Source organism: Bos taurus, chromosome 25 (assembly GCF_002263795.3).
Source record: "Bos taurus isolate L1 Dominette 01449 registration number 42190680 breed Hereford chromosome 25, ARS-UCD2.0, whole genome shotgun sequence".
Classification (NCBI taxonomy): domain Eukaryota; kingdom Metazoa; phylum Chordata; class Mammalia; order Artiodactyla; family Bovidae; genus Bos; species Bos taurus.
This window is the reverse complement of record NC_037352.1, coordinates 20316826-20332634: the sequence shown is the minus strand read 5'-3', so window position 1 is coordinate 20332634 and position 15809 is coordinate 20316826. Positions and strand designations below refer to the sequence as shown.

General features: G+C 40.8%; 1 long non-coding RNA gene across 1 annotated transcript in view; it reads left to right on the top strand.

Moving 5' to 3' along the window:
• The first annotated feature begins 1285 nt into the window (after positions 1–1285).
• The window catches only part of LOC132343853 (uncharacterized), a 58018-nt gene continuing 43494 nt past the window's right edge, over positions 1286–15809 (top strand). The window contains exon 1 of the long non-coding RNA XR_009492852.1: positions 1286–1821. This is a non-coding gene — a long non-coding RNA (uncharacterized lncRNA). The remainder of the gene's footprint in view (positions 1822–15809) is intronic.

Below are 15809 nucleotides of genomic sequence, written 5' to 3'. Positions count from 1 at the left end.
CACTGTTTTCCAGTTTGGTTCTCAGGTCTGCTGTCTCAGTTAGTAGAAGTCTGCTTCCAACTTCTCCCCTTGTGTTTTCAACAACTTCCTGTCTTCAGGTAAGAGCATCCACTTTTACTTAGGGAACTTACCCTAGTGCATTGAAGATTGTTGGCCAAGACTGTCAATAGAGAGGTTGCTGCCCTTCTAGTGTTGGTCATGTGACCCAGGCTAAGCCAATCAGATTATTTCTCCCTGGACTACAGCTGGAGGTGGTTCTTGCAGAGAAAGAAAAATAGTGAAGTTTCTTTGAGGGGTTTTCTGTTACTTCTTGTTGCCTAGATCTTTGGGGCAAATCTTTCAAAAATATGATTGTTTGACTTCTGTTTCAATTTTAATTGAATTTTTTAGCCTAGGTTGGCCAAAATCCATGCTTGTGGCTTAATACCAATGCTGCTGCTGCTGCTGCTAAGTCGCTTCAGTCATGTCCAACTCTGTCCGACCCCATAGACGGCAGCCCACCAGGCTCCCCCATTCCTGGGATTCTCCAGGCAAGAACACTGGAGTGGGTTGCCATTTCCTTCTCCAATGCATGCAAGCGAAAAGTGAAAGTGAAGTCGCTCAGTCGTGTCCGACTCTTAGGGACCCCATGGACTGCAGCTCCCCAGGCTCCTCTGTCCATGGGATTTTCCAGGCAAGAGTACTGGAGTGGGGTGCCATTGCCTTCTCCTAAAACTGATGAGGATATCCTATTTAAAAATCTCCAATATCTCCCTGTGGCTTGCAACACAAAGGGCAGGCAAGACATACAAATCCCAATGACCACTAGTGTGGCATGTCGCCCCCATATCAGACACCCTCTGCTTCAGCACCACTAGAATTTCTGCCTTCTCCAAATGCATCCATATATAAATCAGTGCTGTATTCCCACTTTGTCACCTGGGGGAAAAAAAAGTCCCTACTCATCATTTGAGGCAGCAGATGGTGGCAGATCAGGGTGTCAGTCCTGGTGTAGACAGGACTGTTGGCCAGCAGTTGCTTTTTGATAAGCCTTGCTCTCCAAATGTGAGATTAGCCAGGCTCCCTTCCCTTGAGAAACACATCAGAATCTATCAAGCTCTGAGACCCCCCTAAGCCCATTTTAGAGATCCAAAATGATAGCATTGTGATTAGGACAGCACTGAATTCAAGGGGTTCTGCCAGCCAACCTCTGTTCCTTCAAGGTCTTGATTTTCTTGTCTGTAACATGAGGAAATTAATTCTATCTATATCTTAGAGAGAGTTTATTCATATGTTTAACGAACAGTCTGCACCAGACAGTGTTCTGAATGCTTTAAATATATTAATTCATTTAATACTCATAACAACACAATAAGGCAAGTATTTTGCAGATGAGGAAACTGAGGCATAGAGAGGTTAAGTAACTCATCCAAGGTTGCAATGGCATGGGGATGAAATGGAAGATTGCATGGGAGTTACTTAGCACAGGGCCCAGGAGATAATACATGGTTCATAAAATGATAGCTATTTGTTATGGACTGAATTGTGTATCCCCCTCTCTGAATTCATATGTTGAAATCTTAACCCCCACTGTGACTATATTTGGAGCTAGGGCATTTAAGAAGTAACTAAGATAGATGGGGTCATAAGTGAGGGTTCCTAATTCAATATGACTGGTGTCCTTTGAACAAGAAAGAGAGACACCGTGGTGGGCATCTCAGAAAAAAGGCCATGTGAGGACATAGTGAGACAGCCATCTGCAACCCAAGGAGACAGGGCTCCGGAGAAACCAGACTTGTCAACAGCTCCATCTTGGACCTCCAGTCTCCTGAACTGTGAGAGGTAAATTTCTCTTGTTTAAGCCACCTAGTCTGCTGTGTTAGTGGGAAGACACACTACTGAAGAAGAACCCACCTTGTGGTGGAAATCACAGCTGCATTTTCAATCTTAATCCAACACTACCTCAGGGTGTAATCTCCTTCAGAGTGTCTCTGTCCCACCCAGGATAGAGTAAAACATCCTCTGCAAGATATATGCATGAGCGTTAAGTCGCTTCAGTCAGGTCCAGCTCTTTGCGATCCTGTGGACAATAGCCCCCCAGGCTCCTCTGTCCATGGGATTCTCCATGGGTTGCCATGCCCTCCTCCAGGGGATCTTCCTGACCCAGGAATCAAACCTGCATCTCTTACACCTCCTGCATCGGCAGGCGGGTTCTTTACCGCTAGCGCCACCTGGAAGCCCACATGGTATATACGGCCCTTGAAAATACCCAGATTCATCTGTCACCCATCCACTCTTACCCTCCATTCAACCACAACAAACTTCACACTTCCCTGAACGTGGCAGACCCTTGTATATACTATTACCGCCTCGTGTGTCCTCCTCCTCTCATGCCTTCACACGTCCCCTTTGCTGGCAAATGCCTATGCATGCTGCAAGGCCTAGCCTCAGTATTCCTTCTGAATCTTTCATTGAACTTCTCAGGCAGAGTTGGATATCTCCCTTCCTGTGCCACTACCATGCCTTGTACATGTGCTGTGCTGTGCTTAGTCGCTCAGTCATGTCCAGCTCTTTGTGACCCCATGAACTGTAGCCTGCCAGGCTCCTCTGTCCATGGGGCTTCTCCAGGCAAGAATACTGGAGTGGGTAGCTTTTTCCTTCTCCAGGGGATCTTCTTGACCCAGGAATCGAACCAGGGTCTCCTTCATTGCAGGCGGATTCTTTACCAGCTGAGCTTCCAGGGAAGCCCTACCTTGTACATAGTTCTATTACAATTGTTTTATCTTATGTCTCTATCATTAGAATTTTGAACCCCTTGAGGTCTTAGGTATCTCTGGCATAGTGCCTGACACAGGGTAGATGTTCAGTAGATGTCTAATGATGCAATAAATGAAAGAGAACCTGAATCCAGGTTAGTTTATTCTCCTTCCCATGAAAAGCTATAAAGCCAATCTTGATCCATCTCAAATAAGACTACTGATGGGAAGTTTCTAAGAAATTCTTCAGGATTAAAGAGAGTAGACATCTCTCTAAGGAATTTTACTCAAACTCATTCTCAAGCTCTTTCTTTTGGCTTCCTTGGGTGGTACATCCTCACCTAACTTTGGTTCCCACAAGACTGTCACGGTGGTATATACAGCCTCTAAGAGAATCCCCAGTGTTCCCCCTCCAAATATTCATGCCCTCTTTTTATCCCTTCCCTTTGAGTGTGGGTTGGATTTACTAATTGACTTCTTACAAACAGAAATGCAGAAGTGATGCCATGTCACATCTGAGATACAGTTATAAAAAGACTCTACTAGGCATACACCCCGAGAAAACCAAAATTGAAAAAGACACGTGTACCCCAATCTTCACTGCAGCACTATTTACAATAGAGAGAACACAGAAGCAACCTAGATGTCCATCGACAGATTAATGAATAAAGAAGCTGTGTTACATATATACAATGGAGTATTAGTCAGCCATAGAAAGGAATGCATTCAAGTTAGTTCTAATGAGGTGGATGAACATAGAGCATATTATATAGACTGAAGTAAGTCAGAAAGAGAAAAACAAATACCTTATACTAATGTATATATATATGGAATCTAGAAAGATGATACTGATGAAATTATTTGCAGGGCAGCAGTGGAGACACTGCTTCCCTTGTAGCTCAGTTGGTAAAGAATCTGCCTGCAGTGTGGAAGACCCGGGTTCGATCCCTGGGTTGGGAAGATCCCCTGGAGAAGGAAATGGAGACCCACTCCAGTATCCTTGCCCGAAAAATCTCATGGACAGGGGAGCCTGGTGGGCTGCAATCCATGGGCAGAGTCGGGCACAACTGAGTGACTAACTCTTAGTGGAGACGTAGACACAGAGAACAGACTTATGGACAGGGTGTAGGGGGAGAAGGAGAGGGGGGGATGTATGGAGAGAATAACAAGGAAACTTATATTACCATATGAAAAATAGATAGCCAATGGGAATTTGCTGTATGACTCTGAGAACTCAAACTGGGGCTCTGTGGAAACAGTGTCAGACTTTATTTTTCTGGGCTCCAAAATCACTACAGATGGTGACTGCAGCCATGAAATTAAAAGACGCTTACTCCTTGGAAGGAAAGTTATGTCCAACCTAGATAGCATATTCAAAAGCAGAGACATTACTCTGCCAACAGAGGTTAGTCTAGTCAGGGCTATGGTTTTTCCTGTGGTCATGTATGGATGTGAGAGTTGGACTGTGAAGAAGGCTGAGGGCTGAAGAATTGATGCTTTTGAACTGTGGTGTTGGAGAAGACTCTTGAGAGTCCCTTGGACTGCAAGGAGATCCAACCAGTCCATCCTGAAGGAGATCAACCCTGGGATTTCTTTGGAAGGAATGATGCTAAAGCTGAAACTCCAGTACTTTGACCACCTCATGTGAAGAGTTGACTCATTGGAAAAGACTCTGATGCTGGGAGGGATTGGGGGCAAGAGGAGAAGGGGATGACAGAGGATGAGATGGCTGGATGGCATCACTGACTCGATGGATGTGAGTCTGAGTGAACTCCAGGAGTTGGTGATGGACAGGGAGGCCTGGCGTGCTGCGATTCATGGGGTCGCAAAGAGTCGGACACGTCTGAGCGACTGATCTGATCTAATCTGAACAACCTAGAGGGGTGGGATGGGGAGGGAGATGGGAGGGAGACTCAAGAGGGAGGGGATTTGTGTATACCTATGGCTGATTCCTGTTGATGTTTGGCAGAAACCAGCACAGTTCTATAAAGCAATTATCCATCAATTACAAAGTAAATTAATTAAAAAAATTTTTTTAAGTTATAAAAGTACTGAGGCTTCCATTTTGGGCACTCCATCTTGCTCTCTCTTGGATCACTTGCCCTGGGGAAAGCCAGCTGCCATGTCACATGAAATTCTATGTCAAAGCCCACATGCCAAGGAACTGAGGCTTGCCAGCAACCACATAAGTGAGGTTGGTAGCAGATACACTTCCCTACCAGTCTAGCCTTCAGATAATAATAAAGCCCAAGCCAGTAGCCTGTTTGCAGGCTCATGGGAGACTTATTCCTGATCCACAGATGCTGTGGGGTCAATGTTGTGTTAAGCTGATACACTTTGGGATAATTTGTTATACACCAATAGATAATGAATACAGCCACCAAATGGACCCTGCCATAAGGCCAAGTCCAAGTAAGATATCCTTTCTCTTGCTTTTCATTCCTGGATTTGGATCCCTAGGTTTAGGGCTTGATAAGACACATATTTTTATATTAGCATCATTTTCCCCACCATCATCACTATCTTCATCATCATCATCATCTCTGAGATCTACTGATGTGCTATGTCCTAGTACTGCACTTAGTGGGTGACCTGCATCATCTTTCTTAAATCCCTGCTGTGACTTTGTGAATTGGACTTATTAAGGGGCTTTGGTTGAGGAAACAAAAACTGCCTGTAGGTAATTCAGACACAGGTGATTTACTGGGAGGAAATGGGGATTGGACCCTCTAAGGTCGCCTCCAGACTATACCCAGGCCTTGGAGTAGGCAGGAACAAAAACACCTCCACAGGTTAGGAAAGAGGAAGCTCAACCAAGATAGGATAGCCTGAGGTTTAAAGGCATGGTCTCTGGAATCAGATTTCCTGGTTCAAATCATAGCCTTGCTACATACTGGTTTTGAGGTTGGGCAATTTACTTAGAACCAATCATTTCTAGATGTACAAGCTGGATTTAGAAAAGGCAGAGGAACCAGAGATCAAATTGCCAATATCTGCTGGACCACAGAAAAATAAAAAGAATTACAAAAAAAAAAAAATCTACTTCTGCTTCACCAACTATGCCAAAGCCTTTCACAGTGTGGATCACAACAAACTGTGGAAAATTCTTAAAGAGATGTGAATACCAGACCACCTTACCTGTCTCCTAAGACCTATATGCAGGACAAGAAGCAACAGTTAGAACTGAACATGGAACAACAGACTGGTTCAAAATTGAGAAAGGAGTACATCAAGAGCTGTCACCCTGTTGTTTAACTTATATGCAGAGGACATCATGCCAAGTGCTGGGTTGGATGAAGCACAAGCTGGAATCAAGAATGCCAGGAGAAATATCAACCTCAGATGTGCAGATGATACCACCCTAATGGCAGAAAGTGAAGAAGAACTAAACAGCCTCTTGATAAAGATGAAAGAGAGAGTGAAAAAGCTGGCTTAAAACTCAACATTCTAAAAACAAAGATCATGATATCTGGTCCCATCACTTCATGGCAAATAGATTGGGGGAAAAGTGGAAACAGTGATAGATTTTATTTTCTTGGGCTCCAAAATCGCTGCAGACGGTGACTGCGGCCATGAAATTAAAAGATTCTTGCTCCTTGGGAAAAAAGCTATGACAAACCTAGATAGCATATTAAAAAGCAGAGACATTACTTTGCCGACAAAGGTCCATATAGTCCAAGCTATGGTTTTACCAGTAGTCATGTATGGATGTGCGAGTTGGAACCATAAGGAAGGCTGAGCACTGAGGAATTGATGCTTTCAAATTGTGGTGCTGGAGAAGACTTTTGAGAGTACCTTTTGGACAGCAAGGAGATCCAACCTGTTAATCCTAAAGGAAATCAACCCTGAATATTCATTGGAAGGACTATGCTGAAGTTGAATCTCCAATCCTTCACCTGATATGAAGAGCTGATTTGTTGGACAAGACTCTGATGCTGGGAAAGATTGAGGGCAAGAGGAGAAGGGGGCAACAGAGAATGAGATGGTTGGATGGAATCACTGACTCAATGGACATGAGTTTGAGCAAACTCAGGGAGATAATGAAGGACAGGGAAGCCTGGCGTGCTGCAGTTCATGGAGTCACAAGGAGTTAGAGGTGACTTAGTGACTAAACAACCACAACAAAGTTACTTACACTCTGCCTGCTTTGGTTTTCCCAACTATAAAATGAGGACAATAGTAGTCTGTGTCTTACAGCTTTGGTGTAAGCATTTATGAGTTTATAGAATTAGTGTTTAGGATAATGCTGGGCACTTAGTAGGGCTTCCCAGATGGTGGTTGTGAAAAAGAACCCACCTGCCAGTGCAAGAGATGTAAAAGACACAGGTTCAATCTCCGGATCAGGAAGGTCCCCTGGAGGAGGGCATAGCAATGTGAGGTACTAATGTACCTCACACTACACACAAACATTAACTCAAAATGGATCATAATCTAAATATAGGAGCAAAAATTTCTAGCAGAAAATATAAGAGAGAGTTTTGTGACCTTGGACTAGACAAACATTTCTTAGCTATGACATTAAAAGTACAATCCATAAAAGAAAAAATTGAAAAATTATACTTCATCAAAATTTTAACCTTTTGCTCTTTAAAGGATAACACTAAGAAAAATTAAAAGGTAAGCCACAGGCTGAAAGACAATGTTTGCAAAACACATATCTAAAAAAGGACTTGTATCCAGAAAAACGAATGCTTATGATTCAGTAGGAAGAAGACAATCCAATTTTTTTAATGGGCAAAAGATTTACATGAACCCTTCACCAAAAAAGATATACCAGTGGATAATCAGTGTATGAAAATGTGCTCAACACCATTAGCCATGACAGAGATGGAAATTTAAACCACAACACACCCTTTAGAATAGTTAAGTTAAAAAGACTGACAAATCAAGTGCTAGTGAGAATGTACAAAGCAACTGCAATCTTCATGTTGATGGTGGAAATGTTAAATGGCATAACCACTTCAGAAAACAATTTGATAGCTTCCTAAAAAGTTACTTACCATACAACCCAGCAATTCTACTCCTAGATGTCTATTCAAGAGAGATGAAAATACGTGTCCACACAAAGACACCCATACAATTGTCCACAGCAATTCATAACAGCCAAAAACTACACAATCCAAATTACTTATTAAACAAAATGTGATGTTTCCATACTAGCAATAAAAGAAAACAAACCATTGCTAAGCAGTGACACAGATCTCAAAAAGAGTATGCTAAGTGAAAGAAGTCAAACTCATAGACCACATACCGTATGATTCTATTTACATGAAACTTCTAGAACAGAGATGGCAAATACATCCATAGTTACCTTGAACTGGAGGTGGGAGCTGGAATCGACTGTAAATGGGCATGAGGCTCTTGCTTGCAGACTGGTCTCTGTCTCTCCATACAGAGCTCCTATTCAGACCTCACGTTGCCCTTCATGCTCTGACTGCATCCCCGTTTCTTCCTCCCCATCAGACTATTTACGCCAGAAACAACAAATTTCCTGCAAGCAGCCAATGTCGGTGGTCCTCGCACTCCTTTGGGGGTTGGGGTGGGGGGCTGCAAATCTGGTTGGGATTCAAGAAAACCCAGGCAGCTGGACTTATACATCCTCCTGAATCATAACCATCGGTCAGGGTTCTCTGGAAAAATCTGGATGCCTAAGAGCAACACTCATAACCAACATGGCTTCTCCATGGCTGAGGTGTCTGCTTGACCTGATGCCAGAGCCATTTGGAATGGTGGTGAACATCTCTATGAAACCCCAGGTCTTCGGTTGTAAAGAAGAAATTATTTGGAGAAGCTTCCTTGAATCATTGTCATAGAGTGGATTAGACCATTCTTAGCTTCTACATCGAATATTCTGCCAGAGGAAAGAATGTGCTGAGATGGAAAAGCAATTAAGTGGATTTCCATGGAGGCATTTTTAAAGGCATCTTTTTAGAAGGACAATGTAATGAGATCAAGCCCTGAGCCTTTGGAGTGAGAGCACTGACTCCAAGACCCTAGACTACCAGAGAATTAACCCTAGGGAGTATCAAATAGTGAGAACTCACACAAAGGAAATCACTTGAATATAAGACCTGACATCACCCAACCACCAGTAGCACCCTGTGCAGTATGCCTCATCTAAACAACAAACAAAACAAAAATACAAACCAAATCATCAGCAGACAGGATTACCACCTCACTCAGCCTTGCCCTTCAGAGGAAAAACAAACAAACAAAAACTCAGCACAAATATCACCCTATATGAAGCTTACACAAACCACTGGACCAACCTTCAGAGGGCAGAAACCAAAAGGTAGAAAGAATTCAACCGTGAAGACTGGGAAAAGGAGACTTCAAACACAGTAAGTTAAAAAAAAAATTAAAATGCAGAGAAATACTATACAAATGAAGGAACAAACTAGAAACACAGAAGTCCAAACAAATGAAGAGGAAATAGGCAAACTACATGAAAAAGAATTCAGAATAATGATGGTAAAGATGATCAAAAACCTTGAAAACAAAATGGAGAAAATGCAAGAATCAATTAAAGACCTAGAAGAATTAAAGAATAAACATGCAGAGACAAACAACACAATCACTGAAATTAAAAAATATTCCATGAGGAATCAATAGCAGAATATCTGAAGCAGAAGAATGAATCAGTGAGCTGGAAGATAAAGTGGTGGAAATAATTTCTGAAGAGCATAATAAAGTAAAAAGGATGAAAAGCATGGAAGATAGTCTCAGAGACCTCTGGGACAATATCAAATGCACCAACATTCAAATTATAGGCGTCCCAGAAGAAGAAGAGAAAAAGAAAGGTTATGAGAAATTTTTTGAAGAGGTTATAGTTGAAAATTTCCCCAACATGGAAAAGGAAATAGTCAATCAAGTCCAAGAGGCACAAAGAATCCCATACAGAGTAAACCCAAGGAGAAACACACCAAGACACACACTGATCAAACTAACAAAGACTAAATACAAAGAAAGAATATTAAAAGCAGCAAGGGAGAAGCAACAAGTAACATACAAGGGAAACCCCATATGCTTAACAACTGATCTTTCAGCAGAAACTCTGCAGGGCAGAAGGGAATGGCAGGATATATTTAAAGTACTGAAAAGGAAAAATCTACAACCAAGATTACTGTACCCAACAATAATCTCATTCAAAATTGATGAAGAAATAAAAAGCTTTTCAGATAATCAAAAGTTAAGAGAATTCAGTACCACCAAACCAGCTTTACAGCAAATGTGAAAGGGACTTATATAGTGAAGAAATAGAAGAGAAGAAAAAAGACCTACAAAATCAACCCCAAACAATTAAGAAAATGGCAATAGGAACATATATATCAATAATTACTTTAAATATGAATGGACTAAATGCTCCAACCAGAAGACACAGACTGGCTGAATGGATACAAAAACAAGACCCATATATATGCTGTCTACAAGAAACCCACTTCAGATCTCAAGACACATATAGACTGAAAGTGAAAGGATGGAAAAATATATTCCATGCAAATGGGAAGCAAAAGAAAGCTGGAGTAGCAATCCTCATATCAGACAAAATATACCTTAAAATAAAGAATATTACAAGAGATAAGGAAGGACACTACATAATGATCAAGGGATCAATCCAAGAGGAAGACATAACAATTGTAAATATCTATGCACCCAACATTCTGAAAGAGATGGGAATACCAGACCACCTGACCTGCCTCTTGAGAAATCTGTATGCAGGTCAGGAAGCAACAGTTAGAACTGGACATGGAACAACAGACTGGTTCCAAATAGGAAAAGGAGTACATCAAGGATTTACATTATCACCCTGCTTGTTTAACTTATATGCAGACTACATCATGAGAAGCACTGGACTGGAAGAAACACAAGCTGGAATCAAGATTGCTGGGAGAAATATCAATAACCTCAGATATGCAGATGACACCACCCTTATGGCAGAAAGTGAAGAGGAACTAAAAAGCCTCTTGATGAAAGTGAAAGTAAAGAGTGAAAAAGTTGGCTTAAAGCTCAACATTCAGAAAATGAAGATCATGGCATCCGGTCCCATCACTTCATGGCAAATAGATGGGGAAACAGTGGAAACAGTGTCAGACTTTATTTTTGGGGGCTCCAAAATCACTGAAGATGGTGACTGCAGCCATGAAATTAAAAGATGCTTACTCCTTGGAAGGAAAGTTATGTCCAACCTAGATAGCATATTCAAAAGCAGAGACATCACTTTGCCAACAAAGGTCCGTCTAGTCAAGGCTATGGTTTTTCCTGTAGTCATGTATGGATGTGAGAATTGGACTGTGAAGAAGGCTGAGTGCCAAAGAATTGATGCTTTTGAACTGTGGTGTTGGAGAAGACTCTTGAGAGTCCCTTGGACTGCAAGGAGATCCAACCAGTCCATTCTAAAGGAGATCAGCCCTGGGATTTCTTTGGAGGGAATGATGCTGAAGCTGAAACTCCAGTACTTTGGCCACCTCATGCGAAGAGTTGACTCATTGGAAAAGACTCTGATGCTGGGAGGGATTGGGGGCAGGAGGAGAAGGGGACGACAGAGGATGAGATGGCTGGATGGCATCACTGACTCGATGGACGTGAGTCTGGGTGAACTCCGGGAGTTGGTGATGGACAGGGAGGCCTGGCGTGCTGCAATTCATGGGGTCATGAAGAGTTGGACACGACTGAGCAACTGAACTGATGAACTGATGATGCACCCAACAGAGGAGCACCTCAATACATAAGACAAACACTAACAGACATAAAAGGAGAAATTGACAGTAACACAATAATAGTAGGAGACTTTAACACCCCACTCACACCACTGGACAGATCATCAAAACAGAAAGTTAATGAGGAAACAAAGTCTTAAATGGTACATTGGATGAGATGGATCTCATTGATATCTTCAGGACATTCCATCCAAATGCAGAAGAATACACCTTCTTCTCAAGTGCACACGGAACATTGTCCAGGATAGACCACATCTTAGGTCACAAATCAAACCTCAGTAAATTTATGAAAATTGAAATTGAATCAAGCATCTTCTCTGATGACAATGCTATAAGACTAGATATCAATTACAAGGGAAAAAAAACAAGAAACACAAACACATGGAGATTAAACAACATGTTTCTAAATAACCAACAGGTTACTGAAGAAATCAAAAGGGAAATAAAAAAATTTCTAGAAACAAACAACAATGAAAATACAACAACTCAAAACCTATGAGATGCAGCAAAAGCAGTTCTAAAAGAGAAGTTTATAGCAATACAATCTTACCTCAAGAAACAAGAAAAACATTGAATAGACAACCTAACTTTACACCTAAAATAGTTGGAAAAAGAAGAAGAACAACAACAAAAAAAACAAAAATTAATAGAAGTAAATAAATCATAAAGATCTGAGCATAAATAAATGAAAAAGAAATGAAAGAAACAATAGTAAAGATTAATAAAACTTAACGCTGGTCCTTGAGAAGACAAACAAAATTGACAAGCCTTTAGCCAGACTCATCAAGAAAAAAAGAGAGAAGAATCAAATCAACAAAATTAGTAATGAAAAAGGAGAGGTTACAACAGACAAGGCAGAAATACAAAGGATTATAACAGACTATTATGAACAACTATATGGCAATAAAATGGATAACCTGAAAGAAATGGACAGATTCTTAGAAAAGCTCAATCTTCCAAGACACAATCAGGAAGAATTAGAAATTATGAACAACCCAATTATAAGCACTGAAATTGAACCTGTGATCAAAAATCTCCCCAAAAAACAAAGCCCAGGACCAGATGGCTTCACAGGAGAATTCTATCAAATATTTAGAGAAGAGCTAATGCCTATCCTTCTAAAACTCTTCCAAAAAATTTCAGAGGAAGGAACACTTCCAAACTCATTCTACAAGGCCACCATCACCCTGATACCAAAACCAGACAAAGACAACACAAAAAAAGAAAACCACAGACCAATATCACTGGTGAACATAGATGCAAAAATCCTAACAGAATTTTAGCAAACAATTCAGCAACACATCAAAAAGCTCATACACCGTGATCAAGTTGGGTTTATTCCAGGAATGCAAGGACTCTTCAATATATGCAAATCAATCAATGTGATACACCATATTAACAAATTGAAAAATAAAAACCATATGATAATCTCAATAGATGAAGAAAAAGCCTTTGACAAAATTCAGCACTGATTTATGATTGAAACTCTTCCAAAAATGGGCATAGAAGGAACCTACCTCAACATAGTAAAGGCCATATAGCAAACATTATTCTCAATGGTGAAAAACTGAAAGCATTCCCTCTAAAATCAGGAACAAGACAAGGATGTCCACTTTCACCACTATTATTCAACATAGTTCTGGAAGTCCTAGCTACAGCAATCAGAGAAGAAAAAGAAATAAAAGGAGACCAGATCAGGAAAGAAGTAAAGCTCTCACTGTTTGCAGATGACATGATACTGTACATGCTGCTGCTGCTAAGTCGCTTCAGTCGTGTCCAACTCTGTGTGACCCCACAGACGGCAGCCCACCAGGCTCCCCCGTCCTTGGGATTCTCCAGGCAAGAACACTGGAGTGGGTTGCCATTTCCTTCTCCAATGCATGAAAGTGAAAAGTCAAAGTGAAGTCGCTCAGTCATGTCCGACTCTAGCAACCCCATGGACTACAGCCTACCAGGCTCCTCCAACCATGGGATTTTCCAGGCAAGAGTACTGGAGTGGGGTGCCATTGCCTTCTCCGGATACTGTACATAGAAAACCCTAAAGATAGTATCAGAATTACTAGAGCTAATCAGTTAATTTAGCAAAGTTGCAGTATATAAAATCAATACACAGAAATCACTTGTGTTTGTATATACTAACAAAGAAAAATCAGAAAGAGAAATTAAGGAATCAATCTGATTCACCATTGCAATGAAAAGAATTAAACATCTAGGAATAAACTTACCTAAGAAGACAAAAGAACTGTACATAAAAAATTATAAGACACTAATGAAAGAAATCAAAGATGACTTAAAGAGATGGAGAGATATTCCATGTTCCTGGGTAGGAAGAATCAATATTGTGGAAATGACTATACTACCAAATGCAATCTACAGATTCAGTGCAATCCCTATCAAATTACCAATGGCATTTTTCACAGAACTAGAACAAAAATTTTCACAATTCATATGGAAACACAAAAGAGCCCAAATAGGCAAAGCAGCCCTGAGAAAGAAGAATGGAGCTGAAGGAATCAACCTTCCTGACTTCAGATTATACTATAAAACTACAGTCATCAAGACAGTATGGTACAGACACAAAAACATAAACACAGACCAATGAAACAAGATAGAAAATCCAGAAATAAACCCATGCACCTATGGGTACCTTATTTTCAACAAAGAAGGCAAAATATACAATGGGGCAAAGACAGTCTCTTCAATAAACGGTGCTGGGAAAACTGGACAGCTACATGTAAAAGAATGAAATTAGAACACTTCCTAACAGCATACACAAAGATAAACTAAAAATGGATTAAAGACCTAAATGTAAGAACAGAAACTATAAAACTCTTAGAGGAAAACATAGGCAGAACACTCAATGACATAAATCAAAGCAAGATCCTCTATGACACACCTCCTAGAATAACGGGAATAAAAGTAAACAAGTGGGACCTCATTAAACTGAAAAGCTTTTTCACAGCAAAGGAAACTATAAGCCAGGTGAAAAGACAACCCTCAGAATGGGAGAAAAGAACAGCAAATGAAACAACTGACAAAGGATTAATTTCCCAAATATACAAGCAGCTCATACAACTCAATGCCAGAAAAACAAACAACCCAATCATAAAAGAAGTTGTGGTACATATATGCAAAGGAATATTACTCGGCCATAAAAAGGAATACATTTGATTCAGCTCTGATGAGGTGGATGAACCTAGAACCTATTATACAGAGTGAAGTGAATCAGAATGACAAAGATAAATATCATATTCTAACGCATATATACAGAATCTAGAAAAATGGTACTGAAGAATTTATTTACAGGAGGGCCATGGAGGAACCAGAGATCAAATTGCCAACATGCACTGGATCATGGAAAAAGCAAGAGAGTTCCAGAAAAACATCTATTTCTGCTTTATTGACTATACCAAAGCCTTTGACTGTGTGGATCACAATAAACTGGAAAATTCTAAAAGAGGTGGGAATACCAGACCACCTGACCTGCCTCTTGAGAAATCTGTATGCAGGTCAGGAAACAACAGTTAGAACTGGACATGGAACAACAGACTGGTTCCAAATAGGAAAAGGAGTATGTCAAGGCTGTATATTGTCACCTGGCTTATTTAACTTACATGCAGAGTACATCATGAGAAACACTGGGCTGAATGAAGCACAAGCTGGAATCAAGATTGCCAGGAGAAATATCAATAACCTCAGATAAGCAGATGACACCACCCTTATGGCAGATAGTGAAGATGAACTAAAGAGCCTCTTGATGAAAATGAAAGAGGAGAGTGAAAAAGTTGGCTTAAAACTCATTCAGAAAACTAAGATCATGGCATCCACTTCATGGCAAATAGATGGGGAAAGAGTGGAAACAGTGACTGACTTTATTTTTGGGGCTCCAAAATCACTGCAAATGGTGACTGCAACCATGAAATTAAAAGATGCTTACTCCTTGGAAGGAAAGTTACAACCAACCTAGACAGCATATTAAAAAACAGAGATATTACTTTGCCAACAAATGTCCATCTCGTCAAGGCTATGGTTTTCCCAGTAATATTGTGTGGATGTGAGGGTTAGACTATAAAGAAAGCTGAGCGCCGAAGAATTGATGCTTTTGAACTGTGGTGTTGGAGAAGACTCTTGAGAGTCCCTTGGACTGCAAGGAGATCCAATCAGTCCATCCTAAAGGAGATCAGTCCTGGGTGTTCATTGGAAGGACTGATGTTGAAGGTGAAACTCCAAAACTTTGGCCACCTCATGCGAAGAACTGACTCATTTGAAAAGACCCTGATGCTGGGAGGGATTAGGGGCAGGAGGGAAAGGGGACGACAGAGGATGAGATGGTTGGATGGCATCACCAACTCAATGG